This window comes from Gorilla gorilla, chromosome 2, assembly GCF_029281585.2.
Source record: "Gorilla gorilla gorilla isolate KB3781 chromosome 2, NHGRI_mGorGor1-v2.1_pri, whole genome shotgun sequence".
Lineage (NCBI taxonomy): Eukaryota > Metazoa > Chordata > Mammalia > Primates > Hominidae > Gorilla > Gorilla gorilla.
In genome coordinates this window covers 188,261,005-188,279,561 of record NC_086017.1, presented here as the reverse complement: position 1 = coordinate 188,279,561, position 18,557 = coordinate 188,261,005, and the positions used below count along the sequence as shown (strand labels likewise).

Sequence of the window (18,557 nt, the reverse complement as noted above, 5' to 3'; positions counted from 1 at the left end):
ATCTTACTCAGCCTCCCAAAGTGGTAGGATTACAGGTGTGAGCCACTGAACCTGGCTCTGTGATCTATTTTGAGTTAGTTTTTGTGAAGAGTGTGAGGGCTGAGTCTAGACTGGTTTTTTGCATATGGATGTTTAGTTGTTCCAGCACTCTTTGTTGAATAGACTATCTTTGCTCCATTGTATTGTCTTTGTTACTTTGTCAGAGATCAGTTTTCTATGTACAGATGTATTCTGGGCTATTTTGTTCCACTGATCTATTTGTTCTTTCACTAATACCATATTGTCTTGATAACTGTAGCTTTTTAGGAAGTCTTGAGGTCAAGTAGGGCAAATCCTTTCACTTTGTTCTCTCCTTCAAAAAAACTTCATATAAACTGAAGACTTAAGTTTGTTGATATCCACAAAATTTGCTGGGATTTTGATTGAGATTGTGTTGAATTTGTAGATCAAGTTGGGAAGAAATGACATTTTGACAGTATTGAGTCTTCTATCCAAGGAAATGGAGTATTTCTCCATTTATTTAGTTCTTTGATTTATTTCATCAGACTTTCTTCATATAGATCTTATCCATATTGTTAGATTTGTGCCTAAGTAATATAAATGGTTTTGTGTTTTTCACTTCATATTGGGAAGCGATTGACTTTTGTATATTAACCTTGTATCCTGCAAGCTTACTGTAATTGCTTATTAGTTCCTGGAGTTTTTTTTTGTCAGTTCTTTCAGATTTTCTGTGTAGACAATCATGTCATCTGTGAACAAAGATAGCTTTATTTCTTCCTTCCCATTCTTTACCTTTTCTTATTGTGTTAGCTAGAACCCATAACAAATTTTTAGATATGAGAAAGAAGGAAGGCATTAAGGTTAAGTAAAATGTAGTACTATCATACATTTCTTTGCCATGGTAAAAAAAAAAAAATTAAAACTTCAACAAACTCGAACGTATGTTTAAAAATATTTTAAAGTAAATATACAATTTTTCCTACAATGCTGTAGAGTATTTGAAATTTTTAGGGATACCATAGTCTTGTAGTTCATAATCTCTATTCAGCCCAGCTCCAGAAGATACGAAAAATGTCATTGAAATTTTGATAGAGATTTCATTGACTCTGCAGATAACTTTGGGTAGTATGGACATTTTAACAATATTCTTTCAGTTCGTGAACATGAGACATCTTTCCATTTATTTGTATAATCTTTTTCAATTTGTTTCTTCAAAAATTCAGAAGTAGGCTGGGCGCAGTGGCTCACGCCTGTAATCCCAGCACTTTGGAAGGCCGAGGTGGGTGGATCATGAGGTTAGGAGTTTGAGACCAGCGTGGCCAAGATGGGGAAACCCCATCTCTACTGAAAATACAAAAATTAGCCAGGTATGGTGGCAGGCGCTTGTAATCCCAGCTACTCGGGAGGCTGAGGCAGGAGAATCGCTTGAACCCGGGAGATGGAGGTTGTAGTGAGCCAACATTGCGCCATTGCACTCCAGCCTGGGCGACAGGCAAGACTCCATCTCAAAAAAAAAAAAAAAAAAAAAAAGTAACTGAAAATAGGGAGTGATGTGTAAATTAAGCCATTCCAAGTTTTAACAATTTAGGGGCCATTTGAAGGTCTTTGCAGGAGGGAATACTCGGATAGCAAACATTGTGGTAGTTGTAAACATGAACAGTTTTTAATGTCAAGTCAGGGAGTCCTAACCAAGCCACAATAATGAATTTTACTCAGCTCTGGAATAAGAATTTTGAAATGTTATGTTAGTTGTTTTACGGTATGTTGCTGAGCGTATGCGTGTGCATGGTTGGTGTTAAGAAGGGCGTATAATCTGCTGGGCTTTCTCTATTGTTGATTGTTGCTAATAATTCTCTGGTCGAAGAAAAATATTTCCTTTTCAGGAACATATTGGGAATATATTTGAGGTGAGTAAAGGTATATATTCTTTTTTGTGCTTGGGCAGAAGTACTGAGTTTTTACTGTTTAATTGTAATAACATAAATCTAAACTATTGATACATTTTGCGTATTTATGTGTATACCTATGTGTATAGAAAGTGATACATATGAATTGAAGCTGATTACTGCTTCAGAAAAGATTTGTTGGCTAGGTAATATATTCACGTTGTTCAAAATTCATAAGTATTCTCTCCCCTACCCCTAGCCACCAAGTTACTTTCCTAGAGCTAACCACTGTCATCAGTTTTCTTTGTATCCTTCCAGATATTTTATATATATAAAAGTAATTAAGTGTATACTTTACACCCTCTCCCCAGTATTGTTTTAAATACAAATATTAGGGTACTAGTCACTTTGATGTGTTTTGCTGTTTTTACCTTATATATTTTACATCTTCTCACATCTACACAAAGAGCTTTCTTTTTTTTTTTCAGACGGAGTTTTTGCTCTTGTTGCCCAGGCTGGATGGTAATGGCATGATCTTGGCTCACTGCAGCTTGCACCTCCTGGTTTCATGTGATTCTTCTGCCTCAGCCTCCTGAGTAGCTGGGATTACAGGTGCCCGCCACCATGCCTGGCTAATTTTTTTGTATTTTGAGTAGAGATGGGGTTTCCTCATGTTGGCAGGGCTGGTCTCGAACTCCTGACCTCAAGTGATCCGCCCGCCTTGGCCTCCCAAAGTGCTGGGATTACAAGTGTGAGCCACCACGCCCGGCCTCTTTTTTTTCTTTTAAATGGCTGCAAGACATTTTACTGTATTGGTACTCCATAGTTTAACCGGTCCCTTCATTGATGGATATTCAGGTTACCTCAGTCTGTGGCTGTGGCAATGTTGAGTGAATAACCTTGGTACATAGATCATTCCCTATGCATAAAAGGATATCTATATGATAAATAAATAATAGTCAAGATTTAGAACATTTCCATCACTCAGAAAATTTCCTCAGGCCCCATTTTGTTTTTCCTTCTCTCCATCTTAGACAATCAGTTTTCTAGTTTCTGTTACCATAAATTAGTTGTGCCTATGATTTTTTAAAATTAAAACATATTATCCACCCTTGTAACTACCAACAAAATTGAGACATGGAACATTTCATGCCTTCCAGCAGGCAGGCTCCCTTGTCCGTTCTTGCAGTCAGTATCTTGCCCACCAAAGGTAACCACTGTATTGTCCTGTGTTCACTAGAGACTGGCATGTAAATCTGTGCTTCATCATTTATTGTATCAAGCAATAGTTTCTTTTTCATTGATACACACGCATAAATGTAATACTACTATCTATTTTACTCTTTGGACAGATATGTGGAGTTTTCAACATTGTGCTATTCTGAATAAAACTGCTGTGAACATTCTAAAGCGCTTAACGTCTTTTTGGTGTATTAGAAATGAAATTGATAATAGGATGTAGATATATGTTTAACTTTAGAAACTGCTATAACCATTCCTCAAAGTGATTGTGCCAGTCTGCTCTTTCACTAGCAATGTTTGTAAGTTCTAGTTGCTCTGTGTTTTTGTCAACACTTAATATTTGTTAGTTCTTTTTTAGTTTCAGCTATTTGAGTGGGAGTGTGTGGTGTCTCATTGTGGTTATAATTTGAATTTCCTTGGTGACAAATGATGTTGAGAATATTTTCATGTGCTTATTGTTGATACATGATTCTTAACTGGGTGATGGGTCTTAGATTTTTTTTTTTTTTTGAGTCGGAGTCTCACTCTGTCACCCAAGCTGGAATTCAGTGGCATGATCTTGGCTCACTGCAACCTCCACCTCCCAGGTTCAAGTGATCCTCCTGCATCAGCCTCCCGAGTAGCTGGGATTATAGGCATCCACCATCATGCCTGGCTAATTTTTATATTTTTTTGCAGAGATGGGGTTTCACCAAGTTGGCCAGGCTGGTCTCAAACTCCTGACCTCAGGTGATCCACCCGCTTCAGCCTCCCAAAGTGCTAGGATTACAGGCGTGAGCCACCGCGCCTGGCCAATTAGTGCCTTTTATGTAGGGTTTGACATTATTAGTGCTGAGTTCAGAATCTTTTACTTGCATTTGAGTCACTGAAAAGTGGAATTAACCTAACTGGCTCATAATGTAAATAAAAATGTGAGATATGTGTGGGAAATAACCTGTTTGCTGACTGCTTGTAGAAGTCATTTTTTCAATCAGGGTTTTAGGGAAAAGAGAACTTAAGGGGTAGCATGTAGACTAGCTAAAAGAAACACATGGAAAAGCAAGGAGTCAAGGACTGGCACAGGGGTTATCTAAGATAATAGGCAAAACAGAGAAACAGGAACACAAATTAGACTATAACAAATGGAAAATTATGCTGTTAAGCATTTGCCAAATTTCCAAAATGGAAACACAACAAACCTAGGTGTGTTTGTGTACATTTGTGTATCTAAGATTAACTGGCTTTGGTTTAGTACTTGATACAAATTTTTTTACATTTTTTTTTTTTTTTATTGATCATTCTTGGGTGTTTCTCGCAGAGGGGGATTTGGCAGGGTCATAGGACAGTAGTGGAGGGAAGGTCAGCAGACAAACAAGTGAACAAAGGTCTCTGGTTTTCCTAGGCAGAGTGTTTGTGTCCCTGGGTACTTGAGATTAGGGAGTGGTGATGACTCTTAACGAGCATGCTGCCTTCAAGCATCTGTTTAACAAAGCACATCTTGCACCACCCTTAATCCATTTAACCCTGAGTGGACACAGCACATGTTTCAGAGAGCACAGGGTTGGGGGTAAGGTCATAGATCAACAGGATCCCAAGACAGAAGAATTTTTCTTAGTACAGAACAAAATGAAAAGTCTTCCATGTCTACTTCTTTCTGCAGACACAGCAACCTTCCGATTTCTCAATCTTTTCCCCACCTTGCCCCCTTTTCTATTCCACAAAACTGCCATTGTCATCATGGCCCGTTCTCAATGAGCTGTTGGGTACACCTCCTAGACGGGGTGGTGGCCGGGCAGAGGGGCTCCTCACTTCCCAGTGGGGGCGACCGGGCAGAGGCGCCCCTCACCTCCCGGACGGGGCGGCTGGCCGGGCGGGGGGCTGACCCCCCCCACCTCCCTCCGGGAAGGGGCGGCTGGCCGAGCGGGGGGCTGACCCCCCACCTCCCTCCCGGACGGGGCGGCTGGCCGGGCAGAGGGGCTCCTCACTTCCCAGTAGGGGCAGCCGGGCAGAGGCGCCCCTCACCTCCCGGACAGGGCGGCTGGCCGGGCGGGGGGCTGACCCCCCCCCACCTCCCTCCGGGAAGGGGCGGCTGGTCGGGCGGGGGGCTGACCCCCCCACCTCCCTCCCTGACGGGGCGGCTGGCCTGGCGGGGGCTGACCCCCACCTCCCTCCCAGACGGGGTGGCTGCCGGGCGGAGATGCTCCTCACTTCCCAGACGGGGTGGCAGCCGGGCGGAGGGGCTCCTCACTTCTCAGACGGGGCGGTTGCCAGGCGGAGGGTCTCCTCACATTCCAGACGGGGCGGCGGGGCAGAGGCACTCCCCACATCTCAGACGATGGGCGGCCGGGCAGAGACGCTCCTCACTTGCTAGATGGGATGGCGGCCGGGAAGAGGCGCTCCTCACTTCCCAGGTGGGATGGCGGCCGGGCAGAGACGCTCCTCACTTTCCAGACTGGGCAGCCAGGCAGAGGGGCTCCTCACGTCCCAGACGATGGGCGGCCAGGCAGAGACGCTCCTCACTTCCCAGACGGGGTGGCAGCCGGGCAGAGGCTGCAATCTCCGCACTTTGGGGGGCCAAGGCAGGCGGCTGGCAGGTGGAGGTTGTAGCCAGCCGACATCACGCCACTGCACTCCAGCCTGGGCACCATTGAGCACTGAGTTAACGAGACTCCGTCTGCAATCCCGGCACCTCGGGAGGCCGAGGCTGGCGGATCACTCACAGTTAGGAGCTGGAGACCAGCCTGGCCAACACAGCGAAACCCTGTCTCCACCAAAAAAATTCGAAAACCAGTCAGGCGTGGCGGTGGGCGCCTGCAATCGCAGGCACTCGGCAGGCTGAGGCAGGAGAATCAGGCAGGGAGGTTGCAGTGAGCCGAGATGGCAGCAGCACAGTCCAGCTTTGGCTCGGCATGAGAGGGAGACCGTGGAAAGGGGAGAGGGAGAGGGAGAGCATTTTTTTACATTTCTATAGAATGTTTTAGATCTTTATTATTATTTTTTTTTTTTGAGACAGAGTTTCACTCTGTCACCCAGGCTCGAGTGCAGTGGTGTGTTCTCGGCTCGCTACAACCTCCGTCCTCTGGGCTCAAGCAGTCCCCACATCTCAGCCTCCCAAGGAGCTGGGACCTCAGGTATGCACTACCATGCTTGACTAACTTTTGTATTTTTAGTAGCGATGTGGTGTCACCATGTTGGCCAGGCTGGTCTCGAACTCCTGACCTCAGGTGATCCACCCTCCTCAGTCTCCCAAAGTGCGTGGATTACAGGTGTGAACCACCACGCCTGGCTAGAATGTTTTAGCTCTTTATAAACATGTTTTACGATTTAGGACTGAGTTTCAAATAATAAAAAATAATCGAGAGCTTGATGAAAAAGAATTCATTGGAAAGTATCCCATCAAACCCAGTGCAAGTAATATATCCTGGAATTGGAAGCAGAATGGGAACTATGGACTCAGTGAAGATTGTTCTGGACATTATTTGATTCTTCTTTCTCGCTGCCAATTGGATACTTTTTTTTTTTTTTTTTTTTTTTTTTTTTTGAGACAGAGTCTCGCTCTGTCGCCCAGACTGGAGTGCAGTGGCGCAATCTTGGCTCACTGCAAGCTCAGCCTGCCGGGTTCGCGCCATTCTCCTGCCTTGGCCTCCTGAATTAGCTGGGACTACAGGCGCCCGTCACCACGCCCAGCTAATTTTTTGTATTTTTAGTAGAGATGGGGTTTCATCGTGGTAGCCAGGATGGTCTAGATCTCCTGACGTCATGATCTGTCTGCCTCGGCCTCCCAAAGTGCTGGGATTACAGGACTGAGCCACCACGCCCGACCGGATACTTCTACTTACATGGTTTGCAAAGCAGCTAAACAAGGCTTCCAACAGCTCTTAAATTTACTTGTTATTTGAGCTTCTTGAGAAAGTACTATTATTTTGTTCCCTCTTGCTCCATTTTCCCCACTCTTTATTGGATTAAGTAATGTGCTCAGGGTTACATGCAAATCTAGCTGTCTAGCCTTGCTCTTCACCACTACTTTATATTAAGTTAAATTAAACTATGAGGTTAAATGCATTAATGTGGTATTAACGACCTTGACCTATTAATATAGCTTAAAAAATTTTTAAACAAATAGACATCCTAAATTTTACTGCAAAAAACGTAGCATCCTTATGAAGATGAAAAACTAGTGTCTTGAAACTCAGGGGCCAGCATCGCTTCACTTGGAAACAGTGGCCGTCATTAGTCTTTACTAAGCCTGTGCATCAGGTGGCAGCAGGGACATTACTTACTTAGGACTTTTGTAGGAGCTGGTACTTTGTAACACTTAACGCTGATTATAATTATTTACTTGGATGACTTTTTTCTTTTCCTACCTGATTTTTGCACACTGACATATCTTTAGTGCTTCAAAGGGGTGCTATAAATTTGGTGCTTATTTTAAGAAAGAAGAGAGAATGGATATAAAAACTCATGCTGCTGAAAATGTGATGAGAATTTTGTGTCTTGGTTTTTCAAGTAGTTATTTTCATCAAGCTTGTCATTTATATGTGTATAAATTATATATATTGACTTTTCTATAGTATTTCTTTTAAATAAATCATACAGTTCTCACAACAGCATTGAATGTACTTTATTTTAAAATAGAGGGCCCTTATTTTATAAAATGTGTACTCCAGTTGTGGTATAAGTGGTAATTTACTTACCATTTTTAAGGTAATCTTTTTAGCATTAGAGAATTGATATAATTTCAAGTAGCTACTTCTTTCAGTATTGGAAGTGAGCTATTTACTTTCCTCAGCAGCAGGAGAATCAGCCTCAGCTTTTTAAACCTATGGTAGAAACTGATTTCTCTTTTTTTTTTTTTACCCATTGAGAAAATCCAACTGAGTTCCACATAAGTTAAAACTGTCTTTACCACTGCAGGAATTAAAAATAAAAAATTCTTCTTGTTCTTTTTACATTTTAGGAGAATTAAAACTTTTAATAGGGTATCTCTACATTGAGGCTCTTTGAATGCTAATAATTTTAGAGACCATATTGTATTTATTATAGCTTAGTTTTGGAGGTGGGAAAATACATCCATTTAGTGGCCTTAGTAGTTTAATGTGGCCCGCAGGATGGATGTTTCTCTTCTTGATTTATATTGTTCATAGAAGAGTGATATCTCTTTAATATTACTTGAGGGGCTGGGGAGGTTAGGTTAATTTCTTGGATTTGTATAGCCTTAGGGCTGTTAGTAGTGTCCAATTTTCTTTAATCTAGAGGTGCTCAAACAGAATCCCTAAAGCGCCACAGATGATTTTCTAATCATATCTATATGCAGGTCTGTCAGCTTCTTAGCTCTTCCTGGTTACTGCTGCTGAAATGTCTCCTGGGAGCAACACCATAGCAACAGGATTTTCAGGGTCTAATATATAATATGAAATTTAGGAGTATACCATAGGGATGAATGGCTCTTCTGTCAGTTGTAGTCTTGTTTTAAATTCCTATATTGGCCAGCCGTGGTGGTTCACGCCGGTAATCCCAGCACATTGGGAGGCCGAGGCGGGCGGATCATGAGGGCAGGAGTTCGAGACCAGCCTGGCCAACATGGTGAAACTCCGTGTCTACTAAAAATACAAAAATTAGCTGGGCGTAGTGGTTCGCACCTGTAATCCCAGCCACTGGGGAGGCTGAGGCAGGAGAATGGCTTGAACCCAGGAGGGTAGAGGTTGCAGTGAGCCAAGATTGTGCCACTGCACTCCAGCCTGGGCGACTGAGCAAGACTGTCTTAAAAAAAAAAAAAAAAAAGAAAAGAAACAAATCCTATATTTACAGTGGAATTTGCAACAGGGTTTTTTTTTTTTTTTTAGAAATAATGTTATAAAAACTATCCAGTTCTTCATGTAGATTGTTTTATTGAAAACTACCGTGGTGGGACCTTAAGATATATGAGCTAGCCTCACAGTTTTCCAACCTACCTATGAGCAAACCTATTAGCCTTGGGGGTGGGGGGAAACAACTAAAATAAAACACTTAATGAGGATAGTATTTATGATCTTCAAACAAACTTCATTGAGCTATACTTTACATATGATAAAATGCATTCATTTGAAGTGTATTTGAATAATATACAAATGTATATACCTGTGCAACTACCACAATTTAAGACGAAGATCACGTATAAAACTGGAAAAGTTCCCTTGTTTCCAATTGCAGTTAGTCCCCTTTGGCACGCCCATCCCAGGAAACGGCTAATTTGCTTTCTAACACTGCAGGTTAGTTTTGCTTCTTGAGAAATTTCATATGAATGGAATTCCATTCCATTTTGTGGTAGGGAGAATAAAGATCTCTCTAAGACATCCATACTCTAATTCCCAGAACCTGTGGGTATTTAACCTTCCATGGCAAAGGGATTTTACGCATGTGATTAAGAGCCTTGATGCAGAGAGTGATGCCAAGGTAATCCTCGTTTAAACCAGCAAGGTCACGTATAACCCAGAGTGTTCTGAATTGAGTACAAATGTGCTATTTCTTTATGTTAAATTCAGAATTTTATAGTATTATATACTAAATCATGCTAGCAAGTCTAATCTCATCATACAGATCCTTAAAATCTGTAGTGAGAGGGTGATAGGACTAATGACTGCTGAAGAATGGTCAGATGCACACATTTCTTGGCTTGGAAGATGGAGGACGAGGCCCTGAGCCAAGGGAATGCTGTGCCTCCAGAGTCTAGAAAAGTCAAAAGAAACTAATCTGCTTTAGGAGCCTCCGGAGAGGAAATTTTTTTTTCTTTTTGTTTTTTGAGATAGAGTCTCATTCTGTTACTCAGGCTGGAGTACAGTGACAAAATCACAGCTCACTCCAGCTTTGACCTCATGGGCTCAAGCAGTCCTCTTGCCTTAGCCTCCCAAAATGGGATTACAGGTGTGAGACGCTGTGCCTGGCCCAGAGAGGAATGATTACACCTGTTTACACCTTCATTTTAGCCCAATGAGATCTGTGTCAGACTTGTAACTTACATAACTACAAATTAACAGATTTGTGTTGTTTTAAGCTACTACGTTTGTGGTAATTCATCATCTAGCAAGAGTAGAAAGTGATACATACACTGTGTATTTTGTGCTTGACTCATCCCTCCTTGAATTGTCATTTTGTTGTGCGGATGTAGCACAATTTTTTGTCCATTCCCAGTTGATGGATATTTGTGTTGCTTCCAGCTTTGAGCTATATTCTAGTGTATAGTAGTATATAGAAACTAGTATCTCCTTGTGTTTTAGTTTTTACTTCTGAGGACATTCATACATCTTTTTGTGAGCTGTTCAAATATTTTGCTCCTTTGAAAATTTGGGTCATATGTCCTCATGTAATTGTTGTGGCATTCTTTTTTATATTCCAGACACAAGTGTTTTGTCAGAATTTTATATATATATATAAATGTATGTGTGTGTATATATATAAATGTGTGTGTGTATATACATATATATATATATATATTTTTTTTTTTTTTTTGAGATGGAGTCTCACTCTGTCCCTAGGCTGCAATGGCGTGATCTTGGCTCACTGCAACCTCTGCCTCCTGGGTTCAAGGGATTCTCCTGCCTCAGCCTCCTGAGTAGCTGGGATTACAGGCGCCCGTCACCACACCTGGCTAATTTTTGTGTTTTTAGTAGAGACGGGGGTTTTGCCATGTTGGCCAGGCTGGTCTCAAACTCCTGACGTCAGATCCGCCCTTCTTGGCCTCCCAAAGTGCTTAGATTACAGGCGTGAGCCACCATGCCTGGCCTATATGTCTTGATTTTTCATTTCTTTCATGCCTTTTTTTTTTTTTTTTGGTAGAGTAGAAGTTTCACATTTTCATGAATTCTAGGTTTTTTTAAAAAATGGTTTCTGTTTTTTTTTGTTCTAAGAAAGTTTATCCTGTATTTCTGTTTAGAAGTTTTAGAGTGTTAGCTTTTAGATTAAAAAATGGTTTACTTTTTTTTTTTTGAGATGGAGTTTCACTCTTGTTGCCCAAGCTGGAGTGCAATGGTGCAGTCTCGGCTCACCGCAACCTTCGCCTCCCGGGTTCAAGTGATTCTTCTGCCTCAGCCTCCCGAGTAGGTGGGATTACAGTCATGGGCCACCACGCCTGGCTAATTTTGTAATTTTAGTAGAGACGGGGTTTCTCCATGTTGGTCAGGCTGGTCTCGAACTCCTGACCTCAGGCGATCCGCCCTCTTCCTGGAGTGCACGGATTACAGGCATGAGCCACTGCAGCTGGCCAAAACTGATTTAATTTTTGTGTATGGTATGAGGTAAAAGTTGAAGTTCATTTTTTTTTTTCCATGTGACTATTCAGTTGTTTTCGTACCATTTCTTGGAAAAAAGAAAAAAACTATCTCCTTTTGAAAGTCCTTAGTATCCTTTAAGATCAGCTTTTCTTATGTATTCACATTATCTATAGACAATGACTATTTATTCTTTTAAATTCATACACCTTTTGTTTCCCAAATTAAATTTCTTTCATAGATACAGAACAACATAGATCAAAAAAATCTTGAGTCATTTTTGGTAATTCATGTCTTTCAAAGGAGTTTTATTTCTTAAAGAAATTATTAGCTTAATATTCTTTCAATTAATGTGGAGTCTGTGGCTATGTTTTTTTATTTTTCATAATTCACAATATAAATCTTGATCACTTTAGTGAGAGGTATCAGTTTTATTGATTTGTTCAAAAGACAGTTTTGTTTCACTGCTTTTTCAGTGTTGTGTGTCTGTTTTCTGTTGCATTGATATTCGTGCTCTTTGTTTAATTTGCCCTTTTTCTAGCTTCTTAAACTTAGATCAGTGATCTCAAATTCGTTTTGTTTGTGAAATAGTGCACTTAAGGTGTTGCTTTAGCTGCATTTTACTATTTTTGATACGCTCTTCTCTTTTCATATACTTCAGAATGATTTTTAATTTTCATTGTGATTTCTTCTTTGAGCCTTTGCTTATTTTAGGAATATGTTTATCTGATTTCAAATATTTGGTAACTTTGTATGGGACTTTTCTTTGTAGCCAGAGAAAATACTCTGTGATTTAAATCTTTTAGATTTGCATCTGTTTTGTACTCTGTGTGTGATCTCTTTTGTTAATGTTTTATTTGCAGTTCAGTATTTTGTATTATTTTTATCGGATGTTGTTTTCTGTAAATACGAGTCCAGTTTGTCAAGTGTTGTTTAGATCTTCTGTGTTATTAATTTTTAGTTTTATTATTTACAGAGAGAAGGGTGTTAATCTCCAACTCTAAAAATGATTTACCTATTTCTTTTTAAAAAGTTCTGTCGGCCAGGCGCGGTGGCTCATGCCTGTAATCTTAGCACTCCGGGAGGCTGAGGCGGGCAGATCATGAAGTTAGTAGTTTGAGACCAGCCTGGCCAACATGGCGAAACCCCGTTTCTACTAAAAAAACAAAAATTAGCTGGGCATGGTGGCAGGCGTCTGTAATCCCAGCTACTCGGGAAGCTGAGGCTGGAGAATTCGCTTGAACCTGGGAGGTAGAAGTTGCAGTGAGCCGAGATTGTACCATTGTACTCCAGTCTGGGCAACAAGAGCAAAACTCCTTCTTAAAAAAAAAAAAGTTTGTCAATTTCTAGATTACAGATTTCCAAATTAAGGTGTTAGGTACACACATTTAGAATTTTTATGTTATCTTGATGGATTAACCACTTTATCATTAAGAAATGTTCCTCTTAGTCCTTGCTCTAGAGTACCTTGTTCGATATTAATGTATTAATAATCAGATTATACTTAGAGCTTCCTTATGCTTAATTTTGTCATGAGATATATTTTCCATTTTTTATTTATCATCTGTTTTCATAGTTAACATGGGATTCTTTTAAACAGGATATAGTTGGATTTTTGTTTGTTTTTAAATCCAGGCTGATAATGGGATTTAGATAATTTGCATTTAACATAATTATTAATGTGGTTGAATTTATACCATATTGATATTTGTTTTTTGTCTTATCTGTTCTTTTTTTTTCTTGGCGCCTTGATTTAGTAATTTTTAGCACTCCATATTATTTCTACTATTGTCTTATTAGCCATACCTCTTTAGTGGCTACCCTGCAGTTCACTTGTTGCATACTTTTTTTTTTTTTTTTTTTTGAGATGGAGTTTTGCTCTTGTTGCCCAGGCTGGAATGCAGTGGTGCGATCTTGGCTCACTGCAACCTCCGCCTCCCGGGTTCAAGTGATTCTCCTGCCTCAACCTCCTGAGTAGCTGGGATTACAGGCGCGTGCCACCACGCCCAGCTAATCTTTTTAGTAGGGGTTTCATCATGTCTGCCAGGCTGGTCTCAAACTCCTGATGTCAGGTGATTCACCCGCCCTGGCCTCCCAAAGTGCTGGGATTACGGGCGTGAGCCACCGCGCCTGGCCTTTATTGCATACTTTTTACAGTCTATGTTCAAGTAAAATCATTGCATTTCACATATAGTGTTAGATTTTTTATAATAGCGTACATCTATTTCTCCCTTTTATGTACTATTTTTGCTGTACATTTTATATGCTGTAAACACTGGATATTATTTTTACTTTAAACAGTTAATTACTCATTTAGAGGAACTTTTGAAATGAAAAGTCTTATATGTGCATGCATATTTACTAGTTCGGGCACTCCACATGCCTTTGGGAAGATCGAGGTTTTCCACATGTATCTGCTGTTTTCTTTCTGCTGAATAACTTCCTTTAACACTCCTAGTCAGGTCTCTTGGTGAGAAATTCTATCAACTTTTAGTTTGTCTGGGAGACTCTTTGTTTCCCCCTTCATTTTCAAGGATATATTCACTGAGTATAGAATTATGTGTTAATCTTTTTACTTCAACACTTTATTTTTTTGAGACACTATTTCACTCTGTTGCCCAGGCTAGAGTGCAGTGGTGCAATTTTGGCTCACTGCAACCTCCACTTCCCGGGCGATTCTCGTGCCTCAGCCTTCCCAGTAGCTGGGATTACAGGTGCATGCCACCACGCCCAGCTAGTTTTTTTATTTTTAGTAGAGATGGAGTCTCACCATGTTCGTCAGGCTGTTCTCCAACTCCTGACCTCAAGTGATCCAGAAACAGTGTGGTTCTGTTGGGTAGCACCAGCTTAATAGGAATGTGAGCCAGAATTGCAAAGATCTAAGCAGGCTTTTAGGAAAGCTGTGTGGAAAATGGAAAAAGAGCAAAGGGAGATAGAAGCAATAATAAGGTAATTAGGGATAATCAAGAACAAAGTAAATGGGCTATCAAATTCTGAGATGGCTCTAAGAATGATGGTTAGAGAAATCTATATAGAAAATAAATAATATATAGAGATATATAGAACCTAGGACCAACATGACTTGAGTAGTGAGGAAATAAAGATGACAGCTTTCTGCAAAAAGCTAAGAAAAAGGGTAGGGCGGCCGGGCACCATGGCTCACGCTCATGCCGGTAATCCCAGCATTTTGGGAGGCCGAGGCGGGCAGATCACGAGGTCAGCAGTTCAAGACAAGCCTGGCCAAAATGGCGAAACCCCATCTCTACTAAAAATACAAAAATTAGCTGGGCGTGGTGGTGGGTGCCTGTAATCCCAGTTTAAACCCAGGAGGCGGACGTTGCAGTGAGCTGAGATCGCGCCTTGCACTCCAGCCTGGGCAACAATAGAAAGACTGTCAAAAAAAAAAGGTGGGCCTTGAATTAGTTAAGTACTTGGCTCTGGGGAAATTAATGAGAAGATAGATCTGGGAGTGAAAAGTAAAAAGCATAATCTAAAGTGAATGTAGCAACTTAAAAGGTTCCGTGGACTGAAAAAGAAGGGTGACAGCTGGGAGCATCTTTGGAAGAAGTTTTCAACATAGCCAGGCTGAATAATCTAAACTTCTGATTTGCTATAATCATAGTTAATTTATTTCTCATTCACTCATACTGTTACCCATTTGAATCAACTTGGAACAAATTGTATTCAGTAGTAGTATTTAGGACAAAAGAGTACAGTTTCTTGCTCTTGTGCCCCAGGCTGGAGTGCGATGGCGCTATCTTGGCTCACTGCAACTTCCACCTCCCAGGTTCAAGTGATTCTCCTGCCTCAGCCTCCTGAGTAGCTGGGATTACAGGTGCCTGCCACCACGCCCGGCTGATTTTTGTATTTTTAGTACAGACAGGGTTTCACCATGGTGGCCAGGTTGGTCTCAAACTTCTGACCTCAGGTGATCTGCTGCCTTGGGCTGGGATTACAGGTGTGAGCCACCGTTCCCGTCTGGGAAAATTCTTTTTATCCTTGGGTGATGAAAAATTAGTCTGAGATTTCACAGTGGCTGAGACAGAGCATATGCCTCAGGTGTTCTGGAGTGCAGCTGATTTCACACTCAGCCTGTTTTTCATTTTATTGTGTAAACCAGTGGTCCCCAACCTTTTTGGCACCAGGGACCAGTTTTATGGAAGACAGTTTTTCCACGGACAGAGGGTAGGGGGGTGGTTTCATCAGGCATTAGTTAGATTCTCATAAGGAGCGTACAGTCTAAGTCCCTCAAATGTGCAGTTCATAATAGGGTTCACGCTCCTGTGAGAATCTAATGCTGTAGCTGATCTGATAGGAGATGGAACTCAGGTGGTAATGCTGGCCCCACTGCCGTGGACTGGTGCCCACAGCTGCAGCTGGGGGTTGGGGACCCCCATCATCAACTAAGAAAATCAAATGCAACTGTTTTTAATACTGCTTTTGATACACACTGGTAATGTTAAGCTATACTGAAACATAAATACTTGAAATATACTTCATAAGGAGAGGTGGTTCAATGTGAAAAATGTGTGGCTCTCAGAGTCATAGATTTGGCTTTCTTCCCAGCTTTGCTTTTATATACCACTGTGACCCTTCACAAGTGACTCAACTTTCTCTTCACCACAGCGGTGCTATCTATAAAATAAAGGAGTTGAACAGCATGTTTAAAGTGTCTGATTCTGTGATTCTATGTGTTTTTATTATTACTGGCTTTTCTGAGCTACCTCAGAAACAAGTATATTATGTATAGTTATAACCTTATTTGTAAGAAAGAATGTTTTAAGTTTTGAACAACTCACCTTCCAATACAGTGAGGTCCGATCTCAGATTCTCACACGTTCCAGTTTGTGTCTTAATTTTTAAATGAAGGTAAAATAGCTTTGTGACTGTTTCTCCTTATTAATACCTCAGTCTATTACCTTCCAAGCTTACCTTAACTGGAATTATGTCAGCGTCCTTAGATAATTACTTTCTGTTAGAGCCTGCTCAGCTGCATGGCACCTAAACAGAGGCCTATACAGGACATGTTTTTCCACACACAAGGTCATTTTGGGAGTTGAGGTTAGTCAGGTAGAGCTGGGAATACTACCAAGAAATGGTAAGAAAAATTCTACAACATTAAACTATGTGACATGGAAAAACAGTACCTGAATCTGAGGACTTCAAAGAGACATCATATTTTGTTTTGTTTTCCTAGGTAACTCAGTCTGTAGTTGCTGAAAGAAGAGGAAAGGATTGGACACTGGTCAGTTTTCTGTTTTAGTGACCTGATAGCTTTTGGTCTCTGGATTTGGCATGCATGAAGGCATCCATCCTGCTTGGAGCATTTCATAGCAGCTGCACATTCCTGTTGTCTGGCTTATTTTGCCGAGTTTTAAGGAATTGAGGACTCTGTACTCTGTTAAAATATCAACTTCTTTGACACCACACTGTTTGCTCCTCTGTTGTATTCTTGAATACCATTCCATATGTCTCTCTAAGGCCAGTTTGTTGATTAAAAAAAATCTTCCTTACTACCAGGCTTTTCAGTTTCTGGGGAAGACAAATAATTAAGAGGGTGCATTTGGCTCTTGGTTGACAACATCTTGATTGTTCTGAAAACAACCCTTTTTGACACTAAATTCTAGTTTGATACTCTTGTTTGGAATCAGATAAGAGAAAAAATGGGACTTTGTGGTTTAAATATTGAATAAATTCTATAGTATGCTACATATGGCATGTTCTCAAAGTAGATAATCTGGGATAACAAATATATTAATACCCACTTTAAGATTTATTTAAATTGACATTTCTGTAGTTATATTAGAATAATTTTAGAGCAGAGGTCAGCACACTGTTTATGTAAAGGATTAAGGGTTAGATAGTAAATACTTTAGGCATGTACTGAAGTCTGCTGTTAGGAAGCAGCCATGGATAGTATGTAAATGAATAAGCATGGCTGAGTTCCAGTAATGTTTTATTTATGATACATTGAAGTTTGTATGATTTTCACAGTCGCGTTGTGTCCCCCTCTGGCCACCCCAACCATTTAGAAATGTAAAAATTATTCTTAGCTTATGGGCCATACGAAAGCAGGTAGGATTTGGCCCACGGGCTGTCATTTGTCAACTCCTGTTTCAGAGCAATGGTGATGAGTTTTGTTTCAGTTGCTTGCTTGTACTATTTAAGTGATAAATTGTAGAATTAGTATAATACAAAATTAGTTAAAAAGCTTTAAAATCTAGGTGGCCTATTAGTAAATTAGCCATTTTAAACCCCAGTTTTCTTATATGTAAAATGAGAATAAGTATTATAAAATATATTCTTCATTATAAACAACAGAACTTACCCTGGCTTCTGTAATTAGAGTAGGGAATATTGAATATTAGGTGGTTCACAGAGTCATTGGGGGAGTGCTAGAGATATAGATTTAAGTCCAAGCTTCTGGGAACATTGCCTGAAACCATGCTGCAGAACTAGATTTGAGAAAGCCAGGGATACTGAACACTAAATGCTAGACACTCAGTTTGATTGCAGATGCTACTGTTGTTGCCTCTGGTGCTGTTCCATTGACAGGTACTCGTCATTGCAATTACCGGGAAATTGCTAGCATTGGCTGTTGCCATCATCAAAAGTCAAATATGTCTGCCGTCTTGGGACTGAGCAAGAAATGGAAGCTCTGCTCATTGCTTGCTTCTAAAGCAAAGCAAAGTCTCCTGGAGTTTTTTCTTTTCTTTTTTTTTGAGGGAGTTTTGCTCTTCTTTGTCCAGGCTGGAGTGCAATGGCATGATCTTGGCTCACCACAACCTCTGCCTCCTGGGTTCCAGTCATTTTCCTGCCTTAGCCTCCCGAGTAGCTGGGATCACAGGCACGTGCCACCACACCCAGCTAATTTTGTATTTTTAGTAGAGGCAGGGTTTCTCCATGTTTGCCGGGCTGGTCTCAAACTCCTGGCCTCAGGTGATCCACCCGGCCTCCCAAAGTGCAGGGATTACAGGTGTGAGCCATCGCACCCAGCCAATTTTTATTATTTTTATTTTTTTCTCGAGTCTTATTCTGTTGCTCAGGCTGGAGTGTGATCTCGGCTGACTGCAATCTCCGCCTCCTGGGTTCAAGTGATTCTCCTGCCTCAGCCTCCTGAGTAGCTTCAATTACAGGCATGCGGCACCATGCTCGGCTAATTTTTTGTATTTTTAGTAGAGACGGGGTTTCACCATATTGGTCAGGC

The 18,557-nt window shown here is 40.9% G+C and overlaps 1 protein-coding gene across 7 annotated transcripts in view; it reads left to right on the top strand.

The window, feature by feature from the left end:
• TBL1XR1 (TBL1X/Y related 1) overlaps positions 1-18,557 on the top strand; it is a 173,460-nt gene that overhangs the window by 31,485 nt on the left and 123,418 nt on the right. Inside the window, exons 2-3 of one of the 7 annotated variants that reach the window (XM_063704395.1) lie at positions 6,121-6,238; positions 16,548-16,595. The exons of 4 other annotated variants lie outside the window; for them this stretch is intronic. The gene's annotated coding sequence lies outside the window, so the exon portion shown is untranslated. The remainder of the gene's footprint in view (positions 1-6,120; positions 6,239-16,547; positions 16,596-18,557) is intronic. 2 more of the 7 variants (XM_063704393.1, XM_055381798.2) reach the window with 2 other exon arrangements.